This window comes from Lactuca sativa, chromosome 2 (genome assembly GCF_002870075.4).
Source record: "Lactuca sativa cultivar Salinas chromosome 2, Lsat_Salinas_v11, whole genome shotgun sequence".
Classification (NCBI taxonomy): domain Eukaryota; kingdom Viridiplantae; phylum Streptophyta; class Magnoliopsida; order Asterales; family Asteraceae; genus Lactuca; species Lactuca sativa.
In genome coordinates this window covers 52,040,189-52,059,514 of record NC_056624.2, presented here as the reverse complement: position 1 = coordinate 52,059,514, position 19,326 = coordinate 52,040,189, and the positions used below count along the sequence as shown (strand labels likewise).

Here is a 19,326-nt window from a genome sequence, read left to right as displayed (position 1 = left end):
TTGATCAACAGATGTGAAATTTTTTTTCGATTTATTCTCTGCAAATATTCTTTCATGAACAATTTGTTTATACTCTGAACACGACATTAGATTAAAGAGGGTGTGTAAAAAATTCCTCAAGATTTGATGGACATCAGTTGTGTGTGGAAAATTGACGAGATCCGCAAGTGGAAAATGAAATTATAAGAAGATTATCAACATAACTAAATGAATCTGTTCTATTATAAATCATCAAGCGTAACAAATTGATTCCAATGGAATGCAATATTCCATTCTTCTAATAACTTAAAAAAAGTACATTGCCTACATTTGTATAGGTTACACCATGTTCATTTAGATTAAGTAAAGACTTTAATGCGTATGTTGTCTATATACAGTATATTATCTATCGAATTTGTCCGGGATTTTTCAGATTTGACCAACAATTTAAAGACACAAAATCATCCAATTGATTTCATTTGTTGGTTTTTAATACATTTTTTGGGGTCAAAACCGGCCCTTATGGATCTGTGATTACAATGAGAAATGGGTAGCATTTAAGATGTATGAGAACATAGTAAAATTTCTTGACCACAAAAATCCTAAAAACTTATAAAAAGAAATAAAAAACTTCAAAACCACAAAAACACAAGAAACAGAAGACATAAAAAATCAAATATGAAAATAGAAAGTAATACAATTTGTTCTCATGTTCAGCCCAAGACACTTGACATTGAATCTGCTTAGCAATTTTGCAACCATCAACCAATAAATAAAAATTAAAATTATATGAAAACTTAATTGTTCAAACCTTCATCAAAACATGATCTTTTTTTTACATTAACTCAATAATTTGGTCTTATCCTTTGTCAAATATGCAAGTAAACCAAAACTCATTAAATGAAAGCACATCTTATTCTTACAAAAAGACAAAGATCCTTACCTCAAATCCAGATTTTGTTTCTTTCTTCTGCAAACCTGAAAAAACTTATATAAAAAGCTGTCTCTTCAGATCCCAACCATTCTTCTTCCCTGTTTTAGGTTAATATGATTATTCACAAAAACTCGAACCAAATATTTTTAATTGTTGGAAAATGAGTTACATTTCCAAGATTAAGAACCTTTTCCCAAGCTCCTATATGTTATATATCTCAACTCTCAGATAAACGAAATCAAACGCTTAAAGCACTTTGTGAAATCTGTTCAAGAATAGTTGCTAGTATGCAAATAACAACTGAGCTAACAAAGTAAACAAATTTCACAACACCTAAGGAAAATAAGTAGATAAATACAGAAAAGGTACAACTTTACCTGTCATAAGCTGCAATGTTGATATCCAGACCACCAACAAACAACTGCTTTCTGAAAAAAAAGCAGACATTTTTTTAAGTTAATAAAGTTACCGAAAGCTTTCATGGTCTGAAACTCCTAAATAATGAAGTTCAAGGATTACCTAAAAAGAGGCAACATAACATCCACGGTGTAGTATGTTGGACCTTTTTAACCCAACTTACTTTCTTTTGGTGTAGAATTCGATCTAGTAACGACATTTATAATTTCCAATGGTGTCATCATCTGTATCACAATCATCTAAAAAGATTCGGTAGATGTTGATTTTTAAGCATCTAAAATACATAATTCTTCGTACATCAGTACATGTATCCTAAATGATGAAGTTATAAACCTAGATTCTTCAGAATCAATATATTTTGATGATATGAAATCATAAATAATGAAGTTATAAACCTTGATTATTCAGTATAAACCCAATTTCAGTATCTTCGATCTTGTATCCTTGTAATTGCCATTGCCTCTGCAAAGATCGACACACACAAACAGTCTTTTGGTAACCTTGTACAACCACACTTTGCAAGATTTAATCAAAATCAACTCCATATTTAGAAGCAAAAGATGATTCGATTCCATTTGGAAACAAACTAATAACAATACAGGATGAAAGGGAAAAGATATTCAGAAACTTGCGTAGATTTTGGTGCCTGTCAGGTGGGATTAAGTCGAGTAGATGTTGCTGGTTAAAGTGCTAGCTTTCATTTCCAAATGGTGTCCGAAAATGGATGTGTGTTGAGGGTTTTTGTGGTGGAGATGAATGGTGATTGAGGAATCAACAATCAACAATGTACAGATAACTTCAATTCCACAAAAAATAGCAAAATCTCACCTATAAGTGTATGCTAGAGTAACCATCACACATGGAGAAGAAAGAAGAAAGAAGAAAACACAAATTACTTCTTAATAAACAGAAATCGATAGAGATTTAGAGTTCCATGTCATCACACATAGAGAAGAACGAATATAATTAAACTACAAAACAAATAATAGTCTAAGATATGAAAGTAGTAATTTACTTAATAAAGTTCAAAAGATAAAGTGTTTCTTATTCAAAAGTATTTTTTTTGTAGTTTTCATTAAAAAAATTTTATATCTAATCGTGTATGTCGACAAATAACATTTTACTTGAACGATATGAGAATAATTAACAATTGAGACCCACAAAACAATAATGTTAATAGATAAGTTCCATACAACTCATGTAAATTCAAAAAAATCTAAACACATGTTTCATATTTTATTCAAAACATGTTGGTGGTATGTATGTATACTTAATTCAAGTCAACTCTTTTGTGTACAATTCAGTGATTCACATACAACTCATGCAAATTTCAACTCATCACATTGTTCAGGTTATATGACCTTTTTTCAACATTGAATTTCATCAAATCATCAATAAACAACTACAAAACTACTTACACAAGAAGAAAATCTATGATTACTTACTGAAAAAAAAGAGCATAAGATATCAGAATGACCTGAAACTGAGACATTTGTTAACTTTTGTAAGAAGATTAAGCCATAATCCAGCAAAAGAAAAAAGCCCTAACCTTCAACTTTGATTTGGCGTCGACAATCAGTTTCAGAATCTGATAGGAAGCGAAAATCGAAGAGAAAGCACTGAATCACGTTTGCAGCAACTGATAAAATTAAGCTAACAATTGAAATCACATCATAAACCCAAAACTAAACCCTAACTTCTGAAATTGAGGAAACAAAGAGGAAAGAAGGAGCACCGATACCTGGCTGGTAAATGTTTGATGAACCCAAAATCGGGCCATAATAGGGATTGTGACAGAAGGCCTTCACAATGGGCAATTGAGAGAGGAGACGAAAACGAAGGGCTGTGAGCACGTCGAAGAGGGTGGTCGGCGTTACCTGATTAAATGCTTATTGAGCCCAAAATTATAAAATGTGAACAGCAATGACGAAAGAAGAGGTTGCGATACCTGATTAAATGGTTGTTGAACCCAAAATCATCTGTCTCACATTTCAGACAACAATCGAACAACCAACATGAACACTGATTTTTTTTGTGTTGCCCGATGATGAAATCGAAGCCGAAGAAACAGCCGAAGGCAAGAGCAAAGGTAGAGAACATGGAAGAAAATCTGATGCTCATCTGAAATTTCGAATAAATCAAACAGAGCAATCGAACAACCAACATGAACGCTGCTTTTTTTGTGTTGCCCGATGATGAAATTGAAGCCGAAGAAACAGCCGTCGGCAAGAGCAAAGGTAGAGAACATGAAAGAAAACATGATGCTCATCTGAAATTTCGAACAAATCAAATGGGATAGGGGATGAGGACGCGGTGGGAAGGATCCGGAAGCGGATAAACCAAACGATCATCAACACGTGCAACACATCCACGTCCATTTTTGTCAAAAAAATCTACCAGTTCACTATTCCTAAAAAGTGGCATTCTTTTATATATATATATATATATATATATATATATATATATATATATATATATATATATATATATATATATATATATATATATATATATATATAAAAGAATTCATTTAAATTTTAAAAACTAAATTGTGACAACCGTCAATTTCCGGTCAAGTCAAAGTCAACTAAAGTCAACAAGTCAAACCAGTCAACTCAACTAACCTTTATGTACTAGGGCTTACGTTATGTAATTACTAAACAACTCGCTATTCTAATGAGAGATCATAAATCGAAAAGTGCGTACATCTAGATCTCCTTAACCTAAAACTGTGGTAAGTGGCGAGCCAAATCGATAAAACAATGTTGTATACTCATCGGGAGTGTGTAAGATCCTTAAACAAGGCTTAACAGGGTTTACGGACCTTGCATTGCGAAGCCGGACACTCAAAAAGGTCACAAATGAAACCTCTCTCAATCGTTTTCACTCTATCTCTCTCTGTTTTGAAATCTCTCCAAGAATGTGAAATCTCTCCCAAATCTCTCCAAGAATGTGAAATCTCTCCCAAATATCTCTTTGTATGAGAAATCTCTCCAAGAATGTGAAATCTCTCCCAAATCTCTCCAAGAATGTGAAATCTCTCCCAAATCTCTCCAAGAATGTGAAATCTCTTCCAAATATCTCTTTGTATCTCCCAAATCTCTCCAAGAATGTGAAATATCTCCCAAATATCTCTTTGTATGTGAAATCTCTCCAAGAATGTCAAATCTCTCCCAAATCTCTCTCAAAAGTTTCCGTAACTTTTTGAAGTCATTCGGGTCATTCCGACCCTTAACCGGGTCAAAAACGGCTTAAAACGAGGCAAAAATGGACAAAAAAGGCTTAAGGACCCGAAACCCCTCTTAAGGACCCGAAACCCCTCTTAGGGCCGAAAGTCCTCTTAGAGGACCGAACATCTGCTGAACCGAAAGCCATCTCAGAACCGAACCCGAAGGGTCCTCTCAGGACCGAACCTTGCACACACACCCGAACCCGAAGGCTCCTGGAACCGAACCCGAAGGTACTGTTCACTTCGGTCCATTTCGCTTCTGACGCTTTCCAGACCGAACTTGACCTTCGCTTCCTTGTTGCCTCGCCTCGCTTCGGACCCAGCCTCAGGAGGACCGAACCTTCGGCCCCTTCCGAGAAGCCTCGCTGTAATGCCTTTTCTTTCCGGTTTTCGACTACGACTTCATTTTAGCTTCGTTTTTAATTATTTTAACGCGGGATTTTCACCCAAAACTTTATTTTAATATATAAGGACCCATAATTAATGATTTATCACATTTTTAAGGATAAAACCTTATCCAAAAAGAGTGGGTGCAGTACAAGAGGTGGAGTGTTGACTTTCCTTTATTCTATGACACAAGCAACCACCATACCCACTCCATGCCTAACCCACACTCCTCTCCTCCATAACTTGTCACTTCCTTGTCCTTTTTACCTCACTCACAAGTCATTCCCACGTTTTTGAGAGTTGGACACTCAGCCTCTCTCCTCATTTCTTTCACTTGCTCTCATTTCACCAAAAATCAAACACAACTTTTCTCTCAAGCTTTTTCTCTCTATTTCAAGACTCCAAGGCTGATCTTCAAGCTTTAATCTCTAGGTAAGTATAATTCATCCTCCTTATGATTATTTCACTTCAATCTACTCAAAATCATAGATTGCTTACACAAACATCATCACATTCTTGTTAGATCTTCGAATCTTCAAGTGTTCTTGAGTTGGACACTTCTCTTCTTCAACACTCATCTACTGAAATCACCTAAGGTGAGTTCATACCCCTACATTTTTATGTTTTCTTAAGTTTTTAGGGGGGGAATACAAGTTAAAACACCAAGAACATAACTAAACTTTTCTAACAGCTTCCATCAGAAAAGTTGGACTCCACTCACGGACTGTTTTGGACGACTTAAACATTTTAGTTTTCAAAACTGTTTTAGGTGCAATTAGTTCCAGTTCTTAGCTTTAAAATGACTACTTTCACATCTCCATACGATTTTTCTAAAATTTATGGTGATTTTTACAAAACTACCTATCATTTCAAACACCAATCCGGACCAGTCTGTGATTATGTACTTTTTCACCCAAGTTGGAGGTCATTAAAAATCATGATAAAAATTATGAGTAAACTAGACATATTTTGGGAACTCTCAGAATTTACAGATTTAGTTTTTGACTTCGTATGATTTTTCTAAAACAACGCAGAAAGGTTAAATTTAGTTAATAGCATATAACTTTCATGACACTTTGTATTATGTTGAGCAAAGTGTATAACAATAAGTTCTAAATATTGAATGTGTTTCCTTGTTAGTTTATCATTATAAACTGAAACTTAGTCATTCATGATAAGATTATTGATTCATTTAGAACACGTATATTAAGCTATAATAAGCATAATTTATGGATTTATAACACTAATGTGTTTTCATAAAACAGTTCTTATACATTACAAACATTTCGGATAAACTATAATAGGTATAGTTTATGTATCATTTATTTCTCAAACTTATTTATCAAAGGTTTTTCAGTTTAGTTCACGTAAATCTGTTAATGAATAAATTTGTGAGTCATTCGCTTCGGGTTACTTCCAAAGTAACAAAGTCAAAAAGTCCTGTAAAATGTAACCAGAGTCTCTTGTAGGGAGAACGTGATAGTTGTGTATAGATCTACATTGGGTTTGACAAACCCACACCAAAGCTGCTTGCAATAGCTAGACCGACAGGTCTGTGGTGGCAAGTGTCATTTAACGGCGACGCCTGAAGAACGTCGTATTACGAGGCCGTCTATGTCAAGTATGGTTATGATAGCTCACATGTGGTATTAACAGTCATAAGATTTACGGGTTCTAACCTTAAATTAGCTAGTTATGTCGATTTAACTCATAGAAATTACCTTAAGTATGGAAAAAATACTTGTACGCTTTCAAACCAGAAAGGGGTTTTATGCCGATTTAAAACCACTTTTATATATTTAAGTATGACAAATACTTGTTCGTTTTCGGTCCTGATATTTAGGACCACATAACTTTTGTAAGGAAAATATTGGATTTTTCTTGGTAACATACATCTCTTTACAAAGATCGATTTTCAAACTCTTACTGTCAAAAGCTTATGAACTCACCAACCTTTGTGTTGACACTTTTCAAAACTACTTGTATTCTCAGGAATTCAGTGAAACAGGAAATCAACCACGTTTTGAGGATGGGACGATAAATCGTCAAACAGTTCATTTTGTATCATAATGTAATTGATTTGAATCATGTAAACATATACTTTGGTGTAACTTTTTTTTTTTTTCAATTATATTTATGATGGTAGTATTTACTTTAAGCACTATTATACTTGTTGTTGTGATACTCTACAAGTCCTCCACTCCCGAATGTTTCCGTCATCCTTGGTTTGGGGGTGTGACATAAATTAATAGAAAAAAATATTTGAGGTTTCCATATGTCAACATGAGAATGAATGATAAATTTTTTAACGTTCTAGAAAAATGACACGTGACATAACTTATTTATATTAGATAATATACTAGTTGTGAGACCCATGTATTATATAGGTTAATTTTAAAAAAAAGGTAAATATAAAAGTCAAAATATTTGAGAACTTTGAATTTTTAAGAAAAAAATGAATTATTATGATGGAAATGTTTTTTTGTCTTTTAAATTTAAACAAATAATTTAAATAAATGAAAAAAAAAAAACTAATGAGCTTTATATTTGGGAATTTTGAAATTTAAAAGTAAGTTTATTAATAGAATTAATACTCATTTATTAGTACATTGATTGTAATTATTATATTAAAATATTATGTGAAATTTAATAAAATAGAAAAACTCATAAAATGACACGTGAAAAAAAAATTAATTCAAAATAATTAGAAAATGGCATTTGGCAAATTGAATAAGAGTTTAACAAGTGACAAAAAAACATTCATTTATTAGAGTGTATATATATATATATATATATATATATATATATATATATATATATATATATATATATATATATATATATAGAGAGAGAGAGAGAGAGAGAGAGAGAGAGAGAAAGAGTTAGGTTCAAATGTTTGTACTATCTATTGTGTGCATGTAGGATTGATTCTGAACCGATTATTTTTGTTATTTTAAGAAAGTAAGTAATGAATATTAAATGCTAAAGATTTAATTAATATTTATTATATCTTCAACATGTAATATGCATTAATTACTTTCTTAAAATAACTAAAATGATTGGTCCAGAATCAATCCTACACGCACACAATAAATAGTTAGAACAAAATAACCTAACCCTATATATATATATATATATATATATATATATATATATATATATATATAGAGAGAGAGAGAGAGAGAGAGAGAGAGTGAGAGAAAGAGAGAGAAGTTCAATAAAAATGATTATTAATCATGGAACCAATGAACTGTTGGGTTATTTATTGTGTTGTGTCAAATTTACTATGTATGTATTTAGCCTTTATTAAACGGGTTCGGCCTGTCCATCCGTATTTATGGTGCTAGGGTTAGGCTATAAATATTTCATGCATGTATTGTATTAGGGTTAATCATTCTTGTGATGCTTTACATTGTCTTTACAGAAAAGTTCAAGTCGAACTCTTCTAAGGCATTGATTATTAATCATTCAGCACAACTTCTATCATTGTTCTTATTGTTTTGATTCACTTTATTGTTCTGAATCTATCGATCTATTTTTTTTTTATTGTTTCAACAATTGGTATCAGAGCAGGAGATTGTGTAATACATACACATATCTTATGTCAAGCTTATTAGGGTTTTTTTAGTTTCTGTAAGTTCCATTCTTGTCGTCTTCATTGTTCTTATCGATTGCAGATGATAGATCTGGTTTCTTTTTGAGCCCTAAACTCGATTATTATTTTACACATCTGATTCTTAATAGGTTTTTGTGAATCGACATCATGCAACCAGAAGATCCTCACGCTCTTTCCTTCAATCTATCCAACATCATTGGATCTACTACCACAATCCCGATCCTTTTTCCACAGGATTATGTGGTCTGGGCACTGCACTTCGAAGATTACGTTCTTGGCCTTGAAGATCTTGGCACATTAGTATGGGAAACCATGACTAAGCAGACGTTCACTTACACAGCTACAAGGAGGGTTATTAAGACTCAAGCCGAATACAATGCTCTTCTTGTAGACGTCAAAGATGTTCCTCAAGACGAAAAAGACAAACTGATAAGTAATGTCAAGACGATGAGGATAATCAGATTCACTCTTCCTCCAGACACTTTTCGTGTGGTAAGTTCTTGTGATACATCGAAGGAGATATGGGATAGGTTGAAAGAGCTTTACTTAAGCGACGTAGATTTAAAACACTCAGTTCAAACACTACTTCTTTATGAGTTTGGTGCTTTTGTTCAGAAGTCTGATGAAAATCTTGATCAGACTTTCAATCGTTTTAACCATCTTTTGAGCAAAATTCTTAAGCAAAATCTTAAGCGTGAAAGGATTGAGAAAAAGGTTACTTTCATGAATGGATTAAGTCCTGAATGGAACGCAGTTGTGTCGGTAGTTAAAGCTCATGAACAGTTTAAGAGCTACACTTTGGCGAAGCTGGTGGGAATTCTTAGATCCCTCGAAGACGAAGTAACAAAGGAAGGGAAGATTGTGCCTGGAATGGGACCATAGGCCCTGGTTGCGAAGGGCAAAAAGGTAGAAAAAGAAGATTCAGAGTCAGATCTCTCAGATTGTGAGCTTACGAATGAAGAATACGCTCTAATGGTGTCAAATCCCAGAAAGTTCGTGTGACATCCCCATTTTCATGGCCAGAAAAGACCGATTTTGTTTATGCTTTATAAAAATCAGAGTATCTCTTTTAATAAAAACGTTGCAGAATTTGTTCCCAGTAAAACATGATAAATACGTTATCAAATCATTTCCGAAGAAAAGTATTTTTATTCATTTTAAAACATTTGGGATGTCATCGTTAATACAGAAACATATGCATAAACAGAACTTACATTCATTATCACTAGTAATTTATATCTCCTTAATCTCTCACTGAAATGTGACTTCATATCAACACCTGTGATATAAATATAATGAGTGGGTCAGGTTGGGAAACCTGGTGAGTACATAGGGTTTTCAACCCACATTAATGTAATTATTATGTTTAAACAATCAAGAAATCAACCCAATTATCCATCCCCATTATCTTCTTTACTCTTAAGGATCTATCCTAAGAGTCATCTATCCTGCATTCGTTTATTCCGAGGTCCCTTGCTTCCAGGGTTATAGGACTGGCAGTAAATCCATAACTGCCAATGCTCGTTCGTAAAGCACTAATTCTATAGCTGTTATACTTTATTCATTGGGTACTAAATCCATAGCTACCAGTGCTTATCTACTAGGTACTAAGTCCATAGCTACCAATTCCTAACAGGTACTAAATCCATAGCTACCAGTGTTTATCTAGTAGGTACTAAGTCCATAGCTACCAATTCCTAATAGGTACTAAGTCCATAGCTACCAGTATTTATCTAGGAGGTACTAAGTCCATAGCTACCAATTCCTAACAGTTACTAAGTCCATAGCTACCAGTTCCTAATAGGTACTAAGTCCATAGCTACCAGTGTTTGTCCAATAGACACTAAGTCCATAGCTGACGATGTTATTTATTAGGCACTAAGTCTATAGCTGTCTATGTTTACTCACATCATCTTTTATTTCTCATCATTCATCTACCCATGTCATACCCAACATATTTGTATATATAAAATACATATACAATTTAAATCATTTAAAATATGTATAAAAATATTTCACCCAGCATAGACAGCAAGCATTCAGACAATATTCACACATAGCATGTAATTTATATTAAATACTTCATATCTATGTGCAAGATGAAAGTAACTATGCACTCACTTGATTAGGTGGTGATTCTGAACTCTAATACCGCTTCGTTATCTCAAAACAATTTTTCTCGACAAAACCTAGTATCAATACCACTAGGTTTAGTTTTTAACGTTAACCGCGACTAATTAATAATCTAGCTATTATTACTATTATATAAGCGTTAAATAACACTCAATATAACTCATACTAATAGCCCAAATAATTATTTTAAGGTCCTAATAATGTTACTATAATTAAATAAAAGCTATATTAAATATAGTATAGGCGTAGCTCACTTACAACGGGTTTTTATTAGAAACCAGGCTTCGCTGGAGCAGCGTTTCCGAGCCGAAAGCTTTTCTTCTCGGAGCCGTCGGGCGCTCCGGGGATTTCTTCTCGTGCTAGGGAGGTTCCCTAGACTTCGGAGGGGTTTAGGGAGGCTAGAGAGAAGTTAGAGAGAGAAAGAAAGGCTTATGGTGTGAAGAAATTATGAAGAGTTCATCTCTTATTTATAGGAATTTTATAGTAAAGTAGTCTCCAAGCTTCGTCCGTATATTCCGCGTACGAGCTCCGTTTTCTACATTTGTTATATACACACATTGGTATTTACGAGTACTATAACTTTCATTTAGACCCCGTCGGCTAATTCTCCTTCTATCTCATATTTACAAAAACTGTATCGAATTCGCCACGCTCGAAAAGTAGAGACTAAGCTTCGTCCATAACTTTCGCATACGATCTCCGTTTTTGTCAATATTTATATCCACACGTTGGTATTTACGATCAATACAACTTTCATTTAGACCTCGTTGGCTAATTCTCATTCTATCTCGGATTTACAAAACTGTATCGAATTTGCCGTGCTCGAAAAGTAGAGACTAAGCTTCGTCCATAACTTTCGCATACGAGCTTCGTTTTTGACGTTATTTATATCCACGCGTAGGTAAAAATAAAATCTAAAACTTTCCTTTTTACCCCGTCGGCTAATTCTCGACCGATCTTAAATTTAACAGTAGGAGGTGATTACACTGTTAAATGTCCGCGTAAAATTCATAACTTTTACATACGGACACCGTTTTCGTCCGTCTTTTTGTCGTTGAGTTCCTATTAATGACATACTATCATTTAGGTCGCGTAATCCAAAAACCGCTCGAACTAAAATTCGAGTTTCGGGCCATGCACCGCTATGCCAAATCTTAGAAAAATCATAACTTCCTCATACGAAGTCAGATTTGAGCGTTATTTTTATGGAAACTCTCGGTTTAACATTTTATACGACTTTTATTTAGATCGCTAAGGCTAAAAGTCGCTCTATCGTAAATTCACTATTTACGCTTCCCGGTGTCGTGTCGGTTCCGTCGCGAAACTTCGACGGATCATAACTTCTTCGTTATAACTCGCATTTCGGCGTTCTTTATTGCTACGGAACCCTTGAGACACATTCTACAACTTGGTTAAGATTATTTATTCTAAATAATCTTTTGTCGAAAATTCGTTTTCGACCCCTATTATCTCCAAATTGACTAGCCCGGATCTACGGGCGTTACAGTTCGCTAAAAAGAATTTTGGATGCCTCAAAAAGGAATTGGAAAGGGAACTAAAGTTCATACAAAGAAAAGGATGAGAGACTCAACAACTCTCAAAAGGATGAGGTGAAGAAAGATAAGAAGTTGATGGGAGATTTCGGCTATGACTGCAACTATTGTCATGGCAAGAATCATTTGGCTAAGGAGTATATGTTGAGAAGAATGAGTGAGAAGAGGATGAAGAAGATGATGAATCTTACTATCTTCGAAAGATAGAAGAGATTAGAAAGAAAAAGAGTGTTGATAGTGCTAAGCCTGCTTTGATTGTGCAAGATGATGTTGATGAGTTTGGATGTATTGAAGTCTGGTCAAAAGATTCAGAAGATGAGTACGTTCGGAAGCCTACACATGGTGGATGCTTCATAGTGAAGTCTGGAGTCCCTGAGTATGAGGGAAGATGCTTGATGGTTCACGGTGATGTTTCGAAGCAGAGAGGCACGCAACTAATAGTGCGCAAGCCTCTGACAACTGTTTTGCAGCAAGACCTATTTTGGAACAGGTCAGTAAATGTGAAAGAGTCATCAGTAAGGTACAATCTATTCTCCAGTCTCTTAATATTCCAGTTGCTCGTTATAAATCTGAACTAGATGATTTAAAATTTATTGTCTCTAGCTTGAGTGATAGCTTAAAAAGAACACATTTAAGCAATTCTAACCTAACTGATCAAATCAACAGGACACCAAACAAGAGTGAATAGAGACGGATGTGGATAAAGAAGTTGGAGTTAGAGCTGAATAGGTCTAGGGATGATGTTATTTATTTGAAAAGAGACAGTTTAGCGCTTTTAAAACAAAGAAATATTTTCTGTTTGATTGCTAAGAGGTTATATTTTAATATTACCTAACTGCATCTTGACTGTGAAATAGGGAAAAAGACACAAAATGGTTTTACCCTTTCTCGAATTGAAAGAGGATGAAATCGATGTAGAGTGCTACAAGTGCGAATCTATTGTGTCTTCGGATGATGTATCCGACTCTTACAAAATCGGACTTGACAAAATTGAAGCGTATATTCAGTCCAAAGAACACAAAAACATGTTAAAACAAATGTTGAATGAATATGATAAAGAACATATTAAATATTATACTATGCAAAATTTGACTCTTTATGTACAAAATTGAGTTCGAACAACACTTTCGACGCCGAAAATGTTTATGAATTTGACGAAAGCGACACGAGTGAGATTTATGTTGAGGATGAGATTGATCGTTCTGAGTTTGTAAAAAGTGAAATTGAACCAAAGGAAAACTTGATTTCTGAAAATTCTGTTTAATTTGTTCGCATTGTTGAAAATAAAGGTTCAAATGTTTTTAAGAAAAAGCAACGGTTTTTCCAAAAGTAAAAACTGTTCCGAATCAGGTGTTCGTAAAAACAGGACCGAACAAAAATCAGACATCCAGACTAATGTCCTTAGTCGATGGTGATAACGCAGATGGATGCGATGAATTATTTTGGTCAGGACAAACTGATAACTCCGAAGAAACCAAAGGTCTTTCCAAAATGACTTCGTGGAAAACCATAGGGAGATATGTCGCGAAACCATTAAATTGCGTTAATCCTTATAATGATAAAGTTGGTCCGAGTGGCACCAAAAATGTCCCAAATGAAACATCTTCCGAACAAACAGACATTCCTGTTAGAAAAGAGAGACCTAGGGCTAACATTCATAAGTCAGTTGAGGAATTCATTACTAAGAAGCGTCAACTAAATGCTAGATATCAGAAAAATTTAAAAGAAAGAAAGCGATTCTAGAAATCTAAAAATTCCAATTCGGTTAAACCAGAGAGATCTGCGAATCAAAATGCAAATTCTTATTCAAATAAGAAACCTAACTTGTTTTCAAAGCCGCAGTCTTCAACTCCACAAGTTTCAAAACCAAAAACTTTTTCGAAACCATCATTTCCAAAACAATCAAAATCATCGGAAAAGACAAAACCAAAATTTCCTCCAAAACTAAATGTTTCAAAATCTATCTACACATCAAAAGATGTTAAGGGCAAGGGAAAAGTTGTTTCGGAACCTAAAATTTACTTCAAGGAATCCAAAACAAATTTGAAAAAGGAGGAAAAGAAGTTTATGAAAAAGGTTGCCAGGAAACACATAGAATCTAAGCAAAGACAAAATCCTTTTTAAAAAGAACCCCAAAGATAAGAGGATTGTTGTTTTCAATATCACGAAAGGAGAAAATTCCAATTTGATAAATAGATCTTACTTGGTTGATGAAGCTATAACTTTTCCCGTTCTTAAGAAAACCTCTCGAGGACCCAAACAACTTTGGGTTCCTAAATCTCTTTGAATTTTGTAGGTGATTCACGATGAACAATATGACTCAGAATGATATATTGACAGTGGCTGTTCGTGTCACATGACTGGAAGGAGAGAGGAGCTGAGGGAATTCCGTTCGCTGAAGGACGGAGGCAAAGTAAAGTATGAGAATAATGCTACAGGAAAATTCAAAGGATATGGCATGATCACGAATGTCGAATTCTCCATTCGGAAGGTAGCATATGTGAAAGGCCTGCAACATAACCTGATAAGTGTTTCTCAATTGGTTGTAGGTACAAGTCTAAAAGTATCATTCGATGATGACGGATCCGAAATAATAGAGAAAAAGTCCAAAACAATGCATCTAAAATCCAAAAGAAAAGGCGAGATGTTCCCACTAAATCATAATCCTATTAAAGGAAATCCAACCATTTGCCTCCTTATGAAAGCATCTTTGGATGATACTTGGTTATGGCACCGAAGGCTCTCGCATCTCAACTTCAAGGACAACAACAAACTCGTACTTGGTGATCTTGTGCGAGGGCTTCCTCTTCTGAAGTTCGAGAAGGAACATCTGTGTGCATCATGCGATCTGAGAAAGCAAAGTCAGAAGAGTCATTCGACTATCATCAACACCAAAGTAATCGAGCCACTTGAACTATTACATATAGATCTTTGTGGTCCATCAGCCATCGAGAGTGTTGGTGGCAACAAATATATTCTCGTTATTATTGATGAATTTTCCAGATTTACTTGGGTTTATTTTCTTAAACAAAAATCAGATGCAACTTCCAAGCTTAAGGATTTTATCAAGCAGATCGAGCTTCAATTGCGAAAGCTAGTTTGAAATGTTCACAGTGATAATGGTTTGGAATTCAAAAATCAAGTGTTTGAGAATTTCTGACTAAGAAAGGAGTTGCTTATAACTTCTTTTCTCCTTACACTCCTTAATAGAACGGAGTCGTTGAAAGAAGAAACCGATCTCTATGCGAAGCTGTAAGAACGATGCTATCTTTTTCGAACCTTCCACTTTATTTATGGGAAGAAGCTATCGGAACTGCTTGTTTCACACATAATCGATCTCTCATCATTAAAAGATTCTCAATCACTCCTTATGAGATTCTAAATAAATGAAAACCTACTGTCAAGTTCTTTCATGTCTTTGGTTCCATGTGTTTTATCTTCAATTCTAAAGAGCAACATAATAAGTTCGATGTGAATGTTGACGAAGGGATCCTTTTGTGTACTCTCTTACTTTGAAGGCATATAGGATTCTAAACAAAAAGTCGAAAAAGATAGAAGTGATGGGTTTTGAGCATTCTAACACTCTTATGGTGTACATGCAACCCTAGAAACCTTGGATCTATGTTTTATCTATGATACATGCAAAATTGATTTTCCAAGGTTCTTAACCTATCTAGCATACAAGGGAACTTTTAATAATAAAAGATAGTAAGAAAACATACCTTGTACTGATTTGGATTCCTTGAAATCCTTGTGAGCCTATCACCCCGAGTGTGATGCCTCAAATGTCTCACACAACACCAAATGCACTTGGAATAAACCTTGAGAGAAATGTCACACACTTAGAATCGGCTATGCCCTCTATCTTGCATATAGTAACCGATTTTGGTGAGCTTCATATCCTTTATATAGTGTGTTACAATTAGGGTTACACCATGTAAACCCTAATGTGACATGACTCTTTATTTCCATGACCCATGAGTTTGCAACTCCCATGGACCTTAGCCCAACTTGATAATCCGTGGAGCATCTAGCCCACTATACAAGTATGGATGATTTACACAATCCATACATATATTTAATTAGTCGCCTTTTGATCACTTAATTAATTCTAGATTAATTCTTGATCAATACTAATTAAATAATTATTAATATATTAGAACTTATAATATATTAATAAACCATAAGTGTTATTTCTCTCATTTTAGTTTATCCAAATGCATGATGCCATGCAACCCAAATGGACCATGCTGATCGGGTCAAGTACATCCTAGAATAGTTATGAACTTAGACACCTAATCCAACAGTCTCTCACTTGGATAAGTCTAATAACTATATCTGCAAGAATAACTTCAGGAACCGATCAGCACTCGTAGCTCTTTCAAGGTCTTCGCGGAACTGAGATGACGATGATATTCCATTTAAGATAAGTGATCATATAATCCTCTATTCTAGATATCAGTCGGTCAAATACATGGAACAATGTCTTATTATCCAGCAGTTTGTTTCCCGATTTCCGATTTGTTTGACATAGAACTTAAGTGAACATATCAACTTAGTTCTGACCGGTCCCGGTACATGGGTCAACACAAAATCATCGAGGGGCCCATATATCGCTTCTAAACCAAGAAGGAACAGATAAACTTCGACTCATTTGCTTGTTCTTCTACTTGTTGAATCATACACAAAGGCATGTTTAATAACATCGAGTTACCAATGGGGTTTCGTATAATCAATGTATAACCAACTCATAGGCAACAAGTCATATCTATAGGTTTGAAGACTTATATGATATTACCTTCTCACGATCACTCGAGATAAATTCCATGAAGTGATACCAGTGAGCGTGGGTTGAATCCAATACTTAGAACTTATGAGCACTCATGAGTGTTGTAGCACCACTTTGTCCAACATCATAGACCTCTACAATCCAACCCATGACAGTCCTGATTCATATCTACTTCCAACATATGACCGACTGTGGATGGTTTGAATAACTTAGTCATTCAGAAAGAGCGATTTAGTTATTCTGGAAGTCAAAACATGCAAGGTGAAACACAAGAATAATCGAATCCAATATTGTCTTAGAACTTATGAATATAAATAAAACACCTTTTATTTATCACCATATTGATTACCCATCATTCATTGCATACTGTTTCAAACTATCAACTTTATACTTGAATTAAAACAATAGTTGTCCCATGCTCCAAGCATGTACACTATGTTTTTCTAAACACTAGTCATGTCATACTCCAAGTATGCACACTATGTTTGTCTAAACGTTAGTTATGGCATACACCAAGTATGCATACTAAGTTTTTCTATGATCTTTACTTTGTGAAATAGATCGATTGAACATAATTCCAGTGATACTCATTTCACAATCCTAAATGCTTACCGCAAATGCAAGAATTCCAAATTCCTGCCGTTTACCTAAATCTGTTAGATTCTAAACTTATATGCATTGGTCCTCTTGTATTGGTTATGCACAAAGTCACAAAGACTTTTCAACATACATTATAGAGTATTCCAATGGAGATCAACTCCATGAAAACGAAGTCTTATATTGAAAGTTCTTTGCCTTTGAACATTCTTCTTGCATGAAGTTTCCTAATATTACATAGATTTAATGAATACCTTCCACCTATGGGAACATTTCCATATTCCCCTTTTGACTATTACTCCTGAACAAGAGTTGCCTCTTTTCAGAATATGTCATTATGGTCCTTCCAAAATTAACACTATACTTCCACTGTCCCTGAGCAACAAATCTTTGGTAAACCTTAGATTGTCCTCGATAATTGCTTAATCAAATTAGTCATATCTAGTTCTAGTACTGTAACATCCAAAAATTCAAGCCAATTTAAAATTTTCAAAATTCACCCAATTTCGTTAAGTTATTACAAAAAGGTTTTCAATACATTTATTATCAGAGTCTTCCCAGAACCATATCATAAAACAAGAACGTGAGGAGCGGTATGATCACGCCTTTGCCTTGCCACAGTATCCTGAAGTACCTAAAACATTTAAACCACAACTGTAAGCCCGAAAGCTTAGTGAGATACCCCCAAAATACCAACCACATATACCATACACATAACATGCCATATCATGACAGAACACAGAACAACCATGCACTTCGGGTCTACTGTGTGACGGGTCCGCCGCACTGGGCCTTCAGTCCACCTGGTCCACCCTCCGAGTCTAGCCATATACATCGAGTCTGCAGTGTGGTTGGTCCGCCCGCACCAGGCCTTCAACCCACCTGGTCCACTCTCTGAGTCTACAATATGAATGGTCCGCCCGCACCGGGCCTTCAGTCGGCCTGGTCCACTCTCCGAGCCTCAGAACGTCTGGTCCGCCCTCGTGGGGCCTACAGCCTATCCGGACCGCTCGCTGGGCCTTCGGAATATCAGGTCCGCCCTGGGTATGTTGGCCTACAGCACAAACAGGACCCGCCTCAACCCAACCCTAGTCAAACAACCATGTGCACATAAACATATAAACATATAATCATATAACAATTAATCACCAATCAACCGATCTAGCAGATCACATAACATAACATCATCCTAACCAGGATACCGACCTAACCGGTCACTAGCATATACCATCCTAACTACCAGGATGCAAACATGGCAAAGCAATAACATAACAACGATACCCGGATTATAATCCGATAAAGGGTCGGCCTTTGTGCCTTAGACCCTGTCGATATAGTGAGGATAACTCACCTCGCAACTGCTGACTGAAAAGATAAGATCACGCTGCTCCAACCTCCGACACGAACTCCACCACTGATAATACCAAAAGACTGAACTCAATAAATACCAATAATTACCAAAATACCCCTGGAAGTCAACTGGTCAACTCTTGGTTAAAGTCAAAGTCCTCAGTCAAAGTCAACTTCCTGACTGACTCTACTCGCCGAGTCAGCCCGCTGACTCGTCGAGTCCCTATGCTCTGAAAACTCCTATATCGCGACCCAACTCGCTGAGTCGCCCCAAGACTCGCCGAGTCCCACGAACTCTAAGTCACTTCCTGCTTAACTCACCGAGTCGTCCCTCGACTCACC

The 19,326-nt window shown here is 35.3% G+C and overlaps 1 long non-coding RNA gene across 7 annotated transcripts; it reads right to left on the bottom strand.

Annotated features, from left to right (window-relative positions):
* Positions 1-630: 630 nt before the first annotated feature.
* LOC111898042 (uncharacterized) lies at positions 631-3,696 on the bottom strand. 7 transcript variants are annotated; one of them, XR_002852473.3, is made up of 6 exons: positions 3,279-3,691; positions 3,072-3,207; positions 2,776-2,969; positions 1,726-1,792; positions 1,433-1,554; positions 631-1,341 (listed from the first exon to the last, which is right to left on the bottom strand). It is a non-coding gene; the product is annotated as an uncharacterized LOC111898042 (long non-coding RNA). The 7 variants fall into 7 exon arrangements; XR_006187941.2 differs by having other exon boundaries at positions 631-1,011; positions 1,101-1,341; positions 1,433-2,969; positions 3,279-3,695; XR_008230174.1 differs by having other exon boundaries at positions 631-1,011; positions 1,291-1,341; positions 1,433-2,969; positions 3,279-3,695.
* Between the last annotated feature and the right edge of the window lie 15,630 nt (positions 3,697-19,326).